Raw genomic sequence first — 12,980 nt, 5'->3', positions numbered from 1 at the left:
GAAGTTCAGATCCTGAAAACTAACCTTCAGGAATATAAAATATATTGAAAATAGTCTCTTAAAGGAGTAAGTGTATTAAAACCCAAAAAATCTCCAGGGACATTAACATTCATTTATACAAAAAAACAAACTCAAAGTATGGAAACAATTCCACAGACATTCCATATGTAGCAACATGTTTCAGAAATGCTTCTTGGCTTCTGAAGCCTAATAGATTAAGTCTAGTAGCTTGCTAAACTTTTTCAAAATTCTAATATAAGACCCACAGTCTCTCAAGCAAGAATTTATGCAAAGGAGACATGGAAAAAGTAACTGGAAGCTGGACAGAAAATCTTCTAATCCAGAAATAGCAGATAGGTTTCAGTTTCCATGCTGGTATCAAGTACTGTCTGGAGTGATGTGTTGGAAGGATTCTACAGCTCCTGAGCTAGAATTAATTAGTGATGTCTGGAAGGCAACGGGGAGGAAGGGTAGTAGCACATGTACCAGGTGTCTTATATCCCTGGCCTAGTGAGAAAGGTGAGGGCTTCCATAAAGGCAGAAGAGCACAATGCTATATTAGGAAGAAAGGTAACAAGAATGGATATAGTGGGTAGGAGGAAAATATGAATACAAGATATATAAAATACATTACACAGATGGAAAAACTAGGACAGTAAATAAAAACCCAAACCAAAAACAACTGGAAATTAAAAAATAAGAAAATCCAAAAAGAATCAATGAGTCATGAGAAAATGACCTATTTTAAAACTAAATCCATTCTGCCATATATTTATCCACCCATCCATATCTATTGAGTACTTACTATATGCTATGCAGAGTTGGGAACTAGAAGATACACTCATGAAAACAAGAATTGTTGCCTTGAAGAGCTTGAATTTCATTGAGGGAGATTGACTTGCAAATACAATTATAATGACCACTCTTCACAGTAATAATTACAATACAGGTTTGCAAAAAATGCAATGGAGTCAAAAGGGAATACGTGACTTTCAGTTCAAGGGAGTCCAGAAGGCCTCCAGTGAACTGGAACTTTATTATCGCTATTTTTTATTATACTTTAAGTTCTAGGATGTATGTGCACAATGTGCAGCTTTGTTACATATGTATACATGTGCCATGTTGGTGAGCTGCACCCATTAGCTCGTCATTTACGTTAGGTATATCTCCTAATGCTATCCTTCCCCCCTCCCCCGACCCCACAACAGGCCCCGGTGTGTGATGTTCCCCACCCTGTGTCCAAGTGTTCTCATTGTTCAGTTTCCACCTATGAGTGAGAACATGCGGTGTTTGGTTTTCCATAATGGAACTTTAAAGGTGAGGGGTTTTCCAGATTTGTTGCTGTTGGTGTGGGCACTACAGACAAAAGAACCAGCAAGTGCAAAAGAGAAGGAGGCCGGGCACGGTGGCTCATGTCTGGAATCCCAGCACTTTGGGAGGCCGAGGTGGGCGGATCACGAGGTCAGGAGATCGAAACCATCCTAGCTAACACAGTGAAACCCCGTCTCTTTAAAAAAAAAAAAAAATTAGCCGGGTGTGGTGGTGGGTGCCTGTAGTCCCAGCTACTTGGGAGGCTGAGGCAGGAGAATGGCGTGAACCCAGGAGGCAGAGGTTGCAGTGAGCCAAGATCATACCACTGCACTCCAGCCCGGGCCACAGAGCAAGACTCCATCTCAAAAAAAAAAAAAAAAAAGAAAAAAAAAGGGGATGATATTAAAGGACATAACATATAACATCTTTCTAATAAATGGAAACATTCACTGAAGCTGGTGGAAAGACTGGGGGAAGAGAAGCAAGGAGTGAGTAAAAAGATATGACACAAAAAGGCGAATGGAATGGGAAGATGGTATATCGTACGTGAAGCTCTTCAGACAGTCCTTCAGGCAGCCGGGGAGCGGGATGGTTTTCAAAGCATTTTCGCATTTATGCCACTTTGGTCTTCATAACAAATATATGAGATGGGCATAGACTGACTCTTCAATCCAGGCTAAATATGAGGAAAATGCTGGTGTACTGGTGTAAACATTTGAAAAAGTCTCATGAAAAGAAATGACCAAGAGCGGGTGGGTTTAGCAGGAAAGCAAAAGGGAAGAGTAAACAAGTTGAAGAGGGAAAAAAAGGTCTTTCTGTAAGATGTGAATTTTTAGTGGAGAGATTTTTAACTTATGTTATATTTGCTTAGTTATGAAAACAATACATTAAAAACTGCAGAAGAAAGTTAAAATGGCCATTTCTTGTGTTGGAGAAAGACAGAGAAACCGGGTGTGTGTCTGTGTGTGTGTGTGTGTGTGTTAACCCAGCAGATAAGACCTAAATCTGTACAAGATTTTGAACGCAGCAGCAACTGAGATTTTGTTTAGTTTCAAAGGCCTTGGGTAAAATTCAACCCAAGTAAACAAACAGACTGCAAAACATAATGCTCAAGGGGAAAAACACAGATCTTTTTTTCAGTAACTGTCAAAAAGAGACTATTCCTAAAACGGTAGCTATCTGAATTAGAAACAAAAAAATAAAGGCAAAAACCACATTCTGCAGCTACCAGAATCAGAAGCAGAATCAAAGAACATTCAAGGAAGTATCCTTTAGTTGGGCAGGACTAAAAAAATCTGAGACTAGAACTGGGCCCATTACATGCATTTTAAGGGCCCAACACAAAGATCAGATGAGAGAATTTTAATCCACCAGGGTGGTTTCAAGAAAGCAACTTGACCTCTCTTTCTTAGTTTCCACATCCATAAAACGAGGATAACTTTCTAAGAACTATTATTGGAAGTAGGAACAAAAGAATAGAATATTTCTGGAATATATAGGTGAAAAAAATGAGATTATATTTCAAATAAGATATTCTGAATGGCATTTCAAGGTCTCGTTGAAGACAGTAAATGCTAAAATTCAGCAAAAAGTCTTTCATAGAATTTATAAAAAATTTCTTTAGCTCAATCTGTTTTGACCTCATATTCCATGTTAGACTCAACACTTACAGATAGTTTGTCACACGTGCCCAAAGAGTGCTCCTGTAGAAACATTAATTACTAATTCACTTGAAATTGAATGGAACTGTAATATTTGCTAAGCTCTAGGCTTATCTGATACAAACGCTCATTTTACATTTGAGGAAATTGAGATCCAAAAGAGAGGGTAGGTGTCACATCGATATCAAGTGGCCAAGCTCAGTATAACTCCTGACTCAACAGGGACTCAGTGTATACTGGCAGAATAAAGAAAGAAAACCAGCTGTAGAAAGTGACGTTCTGAATTATCCAGCCAGATTCTTCTCTTTTCACAAGAAACCATGATTCCCCTCTGCTCATCCTCCCCATGTTTGACACTAAGATATTTATTATCTGAGACAAAATTTCAATGCATGATGAATTTCCAGAGAAATTCAATGAGGGCTAAAGAAAGCCGTAAGAGAAGGGCCGCCATAAGACTTGATAAGTTAGCCACAGTTCCGCTGCTGTGCTGTGAGGCACAAAAATATAAAAACCATCATTTCCACATTCAAAGAAAACAGACAAGTGCAAAAGTGATCCACATGAATATTAGGACTTCTACAAAACCAGCATAAGATTCACTGGTAAGAAAGATCCCAGAGAAGAAAATACTTATCTACAGATACACATACACACACACACACACACACACACACTCCTCCAGGTACACCTGACAGTACCTGAAAAATTATTCTTCGAAGTTACCCATCTCCCCACCCTCAGTGGTGACTATGAGAAACAATAACAAAACCTACCCACAAAAGCAGCCTCTAATTTCCTTTTGACAACATTACTTGGAGGTGCATAGAGATTTTCTACTTACATAGCAACTTGGTAATATTCTAATTAATTTTTTCCTTATAGGAAAGGTACTGTTAGCTTGCACATATTTGCAATTTTTCTGGATTTTAAATTGTACTGTGGAAATCAAGACTTTAAAAGCTACAGATAAAATAAAGACTGATGCTGAAATCATGAAGAAAATAATATGACAGGCCGGGCGCGGTGGCTCAAGCCTGTAATCCCAGCACTTTGGGAGGCCGAGGCGGGCGGATCACGAGGTCAGGACATCAAGACCATCCTGGCTAACACGGTGAAACCCCGTCTCTACTAAAAAAAATACAAAAATCTAGCCGGGCGAGGTGGCGGCGCCTGTAGTCCCAGCTACTCGGGAGGCTGAGGCAGGAGAATGGCGTAAACCTGGGAGGAGGAGCTTGCAGTGAGCTGAGATCCGGCCACTGCACTCCAGCCTGGGCGACAGAGCGAGACTCCGCCTCAAAAAAAAAAAAAAAGAAAAAAAGAAAATAATATGACAGGAATACAAATTGTGCACGGAGGAATTCAGCTCTTCGATGTTCCCAAACAATTAACCTTGCTGGTATCTGTTAAACATGCTAAATAGTTTCAGGGTCCTTTCAATCATTCTGGACAGATAAAGCATAACAATTACATTTAATGACAATTTTTCCTCAACACAATTTCCTATATAGTAATTAAATGTCTTTTTTTTTTTTTTTTTTCTGTTGAGCAACAGGGTCCACTTCATTCCGAGGTTACAAATTCTTATAATAAAACAGTAATACAGTTTTTAGAAACAACAGCATTTTGCTTTCAGCTAAAATTAAGTGAATACATAGACACACATAGGGACTCAGAGCTGCCACATACAATAGGGAATTAGATTATTCTCTTGCTTAGGAATGTCATTGTTCATATAATCTCTAAAACCCAAAACAGCAGCCTAACATTTATAAAGGGCTTATAAGGAACCATCACATACTAATTTTTTAGCAGCATAATTTTATTTAATCCTCACTTTGTATCAGGTAGGTATGAGAATCATCCCCATCCTATGCGTGAAGAAACTGAGGTCTGGAGCACCCAGAAAGTAGAACCACCTGGACTTGAGCTAAGGCAGTCTCACGCCAGAGCTCTTTATTAAATGACATTGCCTCTGCAAGTCATCATATGGGATTTTCTAAACTGCATAGTACACAGTTTCTGGCTCTAGAATTTATATCATGGTCCATGTTCTAGAAGGTTCATCTTGAGACAACAGGCTTGAATTAGAGCACTTTAAAGCAATGATCCTTGAGGGCAGAAGTAATATTTGCTATTAACTTTTATCTCCCCATAATTATTAGAAAAATACAGAATGCTGGCCAGGCGTGGTAGCTCATGGCTGTGATCATGGCACTTTGGGAGGCCGAGGCTGGTGGATTACCTGAGGTCAGGAGTTCGAGACCAGCTTGGCCAACGTGGTGAAACCCCGTCTCTACTAAAAATATAAAAAAATTAGCCAGGCATGGTGGTGGGCGCCTGTAATCCCAGCTACTCGGGAGGATGAGGCAGGAGAATCGCTTGAACCTGGGAGGCGGAGGTTGTGGTGAGCCAAGATTGCACCATTACACTCCAGCCTGGACGACGAGCAAAACTCCATCTCAAAAAACAACAATAACAACAACAACAACAAAAACGAAAAGACAAGAATAAAGAGAAATACAGAAAGCATTTATTTAACAACCACTGCCCCTAATGGGTTATTCTGGAAGCCTCTTCAAGAGACTGTTTCCACATAACTGGCCTGGAATAAAGATGGAGTCATACAACTTAGGCAATACCATTCTGGACATGGGAATGGGCAAAGATTTCATGACAAAGACACCAAAAGCAATCATAACAAAAGCAAAAATTGACGAGTGGAATCTAATTAAACTTAAGAGCATCTATACAGCAAAAAACTAAAAAATAACTTTCGACAGAGTAAACAGCCTACAGAATGGAAGAAAATATCTGCAAACTATGCATATGACAAAGGTCTAATATCCAGCATCTACAAGGAACTTAAACAAATTTATAAGATATAAACAAGCAACCCCATTAAAAAGTAGGCAAAGGACATAAATAGTTTTCAAAAGAAGACATACATGTGGCCAAACAAGCATATGAAAAAAAGCTCAGTATCAGTGATCACTAGACAAATGCAAATCAAAACCATTATAAGATACCATCTCACACCAGTCAGAATGGCTATTACTAAAAAGTCAGAAAATTACAGATGCTAGTGAGATTGCAGAGAAAAGGGAACACGTATATACTGTTGGTGGGAGTATAAATTAGTTCAACCATTGTGAAAAGCCGTATGATGATTCTTCAGACAGTTAAAAGCAGAATTACCATTTCACCCAGCAATCCCGTTACTGAATATATACCCAGAGGAATATAAATCATTCTACCATAAAAACACATGTGCATGAATGTGCATTGCAGCACTATTCAGAATAGCAAAGACAATGAATTAACCTAAATGCCCATCAATGACAGATTGGATGAAGAAAATGTTGCATATGTACACCATGGAATCCTATGCAGCCATAAAAAGAACAACATCATGTCTAATGTGGGAACATGGATGGAGCTGGAGGCTATCATCCTAAGCAAACCAACACAGGAACAGAAAACCAAATACCTCATGTTCTCACTTATAAGTGGAAGCTAATGATGAGAACTCGTGAACACAAAGGGAACAACAGACACTGGGGTCTACTTGAGGGTGGAGAGTTGAGGGAAGGCGAGGAGCAGAAAAAAATAACTATAGGGTACTAGGTTTAATACCTGGATGATGAAATAGTCTGTATAGCAAACCCCTGTGACGCTAGTTTGCCTACATAACAAAGCTTCACATGTATCCTGGAACCTAAAATAAAAGTTCAAAATAAAAAGATGGGGTCATAGGCACTTACGCCAAATGAGTAACATGATAGTTAAGCCAGGCCTTGGAGTCAGATGGACTGACACTTGAATTCAGCTTCTGTGACCAAGCAGTATGATTTGGAGCAAGTTCCTTAACTTTTCTCAGTACCACTTTCTACATCTGTACATTAGGAATAATGATACCTATCCCAGAGAGTTGTTTCAAGGATTAAATGAGTTTAAAGCACTTTGAACAAAGTATGTAATTAATGGCAGTTCCTAACAAAAATTTAATGCATTTTAAAATTGAAATATAATTTGCATGCAGTGAAATGCTTAATATGTGTATCATTTAATCAGCTTTGATGATGCATATCAAGACACAGAACATTTTCATCACCCTAGAAATTTCCCTCATGAACATTTCCCAGGCAATACCTCACCAGAAGCAAGCACTGAGCCGATTTCTGTCATCATAGATCAGTTCTGACTATTCTCTACTTTCATATACATAAAATTATACAAGTTTTTTTCTGGTGTTAGACCTACACCATACTACTTTTGAGATTTGTCCATGTTAGTATGTGTGACAGTCTTTTTATTGTTGAATAATATTCTACTATATTAGTCCATTTTCACATTGGCTATAAAGAACTACCTGAGACTGGATAATTTATAAAGAAAAGAGGTTTAATTGACTCACAGTTCTGGAAACTTACAATCATGGCAGAAGGCAAAGGAGAAACAAGGCATGTCTTACATGGTGGCAGGAGAGAGAGAGAGAGCGAGCGGGGAACTGCAAACACTTTTAAACCATCAGAGCTTATGAAAACTCACTCACTACCAGGAGAACAGCATGATCCAAACACCTTCCAGCCAGGTCCCTACCTTGACACGTGGGAATTACAATTAGAGATGAGATTTGGATGGGGACACAGAGCCAAACCATATCATCTACTTTATGAATATGTAAGAGTTTATCCATTTTTTTTTTTTTTGGTTAGACATCTGAGTTGTTTTCAGGATTGAATTATTATAATTAAAGTTATTAAGAAAACTTGTGCACAAATGTTTTCAATCCTCTTCGATAAATACCTAGGAATGGAATTTCTAGGTCTTAAAGTAGATAATTGGACAACTTTATAAGAAACTGCCAAATTGGTTTTCAAAGTGATAGGAACATTATATAATTCTACCAGTAATGTATGAGAACTGTGGTTACTTCACATCCTTTTAACTTTTGATGCTCTCATTCTTTTTATTTTTAGCCATTCTGATAAGTGTGTAGAACTATCTCATTGTGGTTTTAATTTGCATTTGAAAACAAATGCAAATTAAGCACCACTGCTTATCTTTATTGGTTATTTTATCTAGTTTTATGAAGTGCATGCTCATATATATGTTAAATGTATGTATTACAAATATTTTCTCCTGGTCTGTGGTCCATCTCTTTATTTTCTTGGTGGTATTTTTTGATGAGTAGATGCTTTTAATTTTCATGAAGTTTAAAGTATTTATTTCTTCTTACGGTTTGTGCTTTTGTGTCTTTTCTAAGAAATCTTTTCCTCCTGAAGTTATAAAGATATTCTAGCTTTTGTTCCAGGAGATCTCTAGTGAGTTTTTTTTTTTTTTGCTTTTTTTTTTTTTTTTAAATTTATGTTTCAATCTGTGCTCTGACTCAAACTGATTTTTGTGTATGGTATAAGGTAGAGGTTAAGCTTCTTTATTTTTACAGAAATATCCAGCTGTTTTGTACTATTTGTTGAAGCAATTTTTCCTATCTCTTTTGAATTAATGTTGTGCTCTTGTTAAAAGCCAGTTGAATATATATATGTCTACCTATTTCAGAACTCTCTATTCTGTTTTATTATTTATTTTTATTTTTATAGGGACAGAGTGTCACTATGTCACCCAGTCTGCAGTGCAGTGGCACAGTCATATCTCACTATAACCTCAAATTCCTGGACGCAAGCAATCTAGGACTATAGGTACGTGCTATGATGCCTGGCTAATTTCTTTCTTTGCTTTTTTTTTCTTTTTTATTTTATTTTATTTTATTTTATTTTATTTTATTTTATTTTATTTTATTGTAGAAACAGGGTCTTGCTATGTTGTCCAGGCTGGTCTTGAACTCCTGACCTCATGCAATCTTCTTCTCTTGTCCTCTCAAAGCAATAGGATTACAGGCATGAGCCTTGATGTCTGGCTTACTCTATTTTACGGACTCACTTATTTATAATGACAGCTATTTTAAGTTTAGTTTTTAAATTAATTTTATATCTATTTTTTCCATTTTGTAGATTTCAAATGCAGTCATTAAAACCTCAGAAACTTTGCTTATGATTTTTTGAAAAAGTTTTTTCCCTTTTGATGTCATATACACATGTATTTATGTATGTGTTCAGTATGTATACATACAAATACACACATACACACACACTAAGGCATATAGGTCATTAATATTCTTAGATTGTCCTAGTTTTTAGACATCAAATTTTTGTAAGCTCCCTTATTTTTCAGAGATCAGGTGAGCAGCGGTTTTTAAATTTTAGCAAAGCATACGAATTATCTAGATGGCTTATTAAATAAAAACAGATTTCTGGACCTTACTCCAAGAAATTTTGACTTAGTAAAGTCAAATAGTAAGTCTGGGAAAGGGTCAAAGAATTTGCATGCCTAACAAGCTCAGATGATGCTGATGCTGCTGGCTTATGAAACACACTTTAAACAGCATAGGCTTAGAAAAATTAGATGGCCTTTCTAACGTTCATACAGGAGCTTTATTGGAACTTTGATTGGCCTTTTCTAAAGGCTAGTTCCATAGCCACTAATTTATAGTGTCTTCACTTGAAAAGACATCTGAAAAATCTATTCCATGCACCACAGCATAAGAGCCAGAAAGCATCAGACAGATTGATAGTACCAACACTGCCTCATTTCCTTCTTCCTTCCTGGAAACTGGGTTTTGGTCTATGAACAGAGACAGGCACATTCTTATATATACTACAGCTGAATAGAGCCCTGTGATGAACATGCACAGCAAAACAGGCATTCTTCTCCTTGCATCCTCTGTCAACAATCAGAGAGAGCTTTATTTTCCCCTTAATGGTTGATTGGTCTCTAAACCAGAAACATTTTTATAGCCAAGTCCTTTAAAACTTTTCTAAATGTATGTTGTAAGTAGCTGGCATCTAAGTGAACATTCTTGATAGAAGAGACACTCTGAATTAAAGTTCGATACTCTCAAAGCCAAAAAACCTCAGTAATCAAAATCCCAACCCAAACCCCTAAGCTTCTCTAGATTTTTGAGGACAAGCAGAGAACATTTTAGTTTTCCTTTCCAATAGATCAAGAATATGTGGAAAGGCTGGGCATGGTGGCTCACACCTGTAATCCCAGTACTTTGGAAGGCCGAGGAGGTAGGATCACTTGAGGTCAGGAGTTCGAGACCAGCCTGGACAACATGGCGAAGCCCCATTTCTACTAAAAATACAAACATATTAGCCAGGTGTGGTGGTGGGCGCCTGCAATCCCAGCTACTTTGGAGGCTGAGGCAGAAGAATCACTTTTGTACTTGGGAGGTGGAGGTTGTAGTGAGCTGAGATTGTGCCATTGCACTCCAGCCTGGACAACAGAGTGAGATTCCAACTCCGAAAAAAAAGTAATAATAAAAAAAATGAGTAAGTGGGAAGAAATAACTGTACCACAACTATACATCAATTATGTAGGATGTTTATACTTGTACAAGGACTCAATAAAGGTACACTGTGTTGTATTTTTCTTTTATGAATGGTTAATTACCTATTTGGCCCTTAAAACCATGTTAATAAAAAATGAATTCTTACTAAGTATTTATACTTAAACTTCCTTAAAGATGCCAAAAAGAGAAAAATAATTTATCTTGTTTATAAAAAAAAGAAACAGTTATTCTGCCTAGAGAAGGAGGAGTGTTTGTTTGACATGCTTTCTAGCACTTCTGCAAGCAATGTGAACATCACAGCTCAATCATTTATTCACTGGCATTTGGGAATACTAGATAGAAAGTGCTTTATCCTCAAAGGAAGGCCCATTCATGACTAGCTAAGAGCACACACCACACTTACTCTAGCAGTGAGAAATTCAGAAATAAAATGACAGCAGGCCTGTGGCCGTAACTAAAGTGATATTCAACAGCTCCACACTTCTACCTTGCACGCGCATGACATATGACCTATGGTGCCAAGAGAAGGGAGCCAATGCTACACCTCAACTACATTGGTCTCCCGGTTCCCAGAAGCCTTTGGGTTATGAAGGATTATTTTTCTTTCTTTTTTGAAAGAGATTAAAAGGGCATCAAATGAGTTACCAATGGAATTTTCAGAGACATCCTACAACTTCTCTTGAATATGCCATGTGGTTCTAAGCTGTAAAATCATCTTTTCCCCAGTGCTTTTAACTAGTAGTGAATGCAATCCTACTACTCTCTACAGTAGATGAGCACAGAGACTTAAATTCTACCAAGTCTGGGAATGAGTCTGGCCCCTGACCCTTTCTTGCTACACAGCCTTAGAAAACCTTTTTACTTATCTCCCCTTTGGTTTCCCAGAACAGAAATCTCTATTCCAGATGGTTGTTATGAGCTGTGCTTATAATATTTTTTTTCAAAGCTCATAGCACAATGCCTGACTCACAATACACACTCCACAAATGGTGGTTCTAAGCATTCTATCTCTCCCCTCACTCCATCTGTCCCTCCCTCCCCGACACTCTCTCTCTATATATATATACACATATATGCATATACACATGCGCATGCACACACACACACACACACACACACAGATACCATTCAATAAATTACATATATTTATCATACAGGTTTTTGTATGTGTATAAGGATGTATTTATATGCATGCAAATGCATACTTTGTTGATGAGTGTCTAATTACCATTACTGTGATAATTATCATTTGAACTAGAAAAAAATAATTGAGACCTTTTGACTTCAACTTAGAGTCTGCTCCAGCATGGGTATATATCCAAAATAAATACAAAGACAGCTCCCCTAAAGACCATAAGGAATAACAAAATTTTGTCAAAGTCTCCTGTGGACACTGTAAATACGAATAAATAGTGTATTACACAGCACCACTTCTTTACTCATCTCTTTACCTGAAGTCTTTTATCACATAAGTATCTACCCTCATTTCTCTTTTCTTTCTAGCTGAGACACCTGCACAAACCTGTCTGCATGCTTTGTCTTTGCCCTCTGACCACCCTCTTTATTATAGAGTCAATGCAGGCTTCCTTCAGTTTCTACCATTGTATCTTTACCTGTGGTAACACTTCCCATAAGTGGTGGGGTCTTTTCAAGATAGAAAAGATCTTTCCTTTAAGAGACAAAGTAAAGAGGAAAAGAAGGTTAGGGAAAGGGGTAGGAGAAAGGCTGTGAATATAGATAAGTATCTTTAAATGTATCACATTTGTCTTAGAAAATAATAAAGTCACAAACCCATACCTTAGCAGTCCTAATCTTCTTGAATCATGGACATAAATTACAGGGCAACATTGGGATTAAGAAAATCCCCTCAGGCCACCACAAAAGGGACAGTTGTCTCAGCCTTCACACAGGTTCCAGTATAGCCTTCTCCAAATCCCTGAGGATGGAGGTTTCTTCCAAGTCTACAAAATCACCAGAGAAAGACAATGTCCATAAAGAAAAACAAAAGCAAAAACAAGACAGAGTGATATTAAATTAAAGGCCATTTGGTTTGGAGAGACTAAACAAAAGATATTTTAAATTCTGTTTGTCATAAAATTGCATAATGCCTGAATGGATTCAGTCCTGACTGAATTAAAGAATCATACAAAAAGAAAATTCATAGTGTATCAAGGCTAGAAGGTATTTTAGGACTTATCAAATCAAATTTGCTCATTTAACTTACAGGGAAACTGAGGATGGGAGAGCAAAAGTGATTTTCCATGATGATTCATTATCTGTGGCACAGTTCAATCTGTGTGTCAAGCAAACCTTTAGTATACGAAAACAATGTGTTTAACACTGGTCTATCATAAAAGTAAGACCAGGCACCAGTGCATCACTCCACCTTGAAATACCTCCCTCACTTGACTTCTAAGGTACCAATCTTACCGCTACCACTGGCCACTCCATCTTGACTACCACTGTTGCATCTTTTCATCCTCCCAGTTTCCAACATAAGGAGATCTTAGGGTTCAGTCCTGAGCCTCTTCTCTATACACACTTTCTCACCAGGTACATCTTCCAGGTCCACAGCTTGAGATACCAGTTATACT

General features: G+C 37.7%; 1 protein-coding gene across 1 annotated transcript in view; it reads right to left on the bottom strand.

The window, feature by feature from the left end:
- Window positions 1–12,347, bottom strand: part of SGCD (sarcoglycan delta) — a 625,408-nt gene extending 613,061 nt beyond the window's left edge. The window contains exon 1 of the mRNA XM_065547000.2: window positions 12,184–12,347. The gene's annotated coding sequence lies outside the window, so the exon portion shown is untranslated. The remainder of the gene's footprint in view (window positions 1–12,183) is intronic.
- Window positions 12,348–12,980: the final 633 nt, after the last annotated feature.

Source organism: Macaca fascicularis, chromosome 6, assembly GCF_037993035.2.
Source record: "Macaca fascicularis isolate 582-1 chromosome 6, T2T-MFA8v1.1".
NCBI classification, from domain to species: Eukaryota; Metazoa; Chordata; class Mammalia; order Primates; family Cercopithecidae; genus Macaca; species Macaca fascicularis.
The sequence above is the reverse complement of the archived record's forward strand: the minus strand, read 5'-3'. Positions and strand labels throughout refer to the sequence as shown.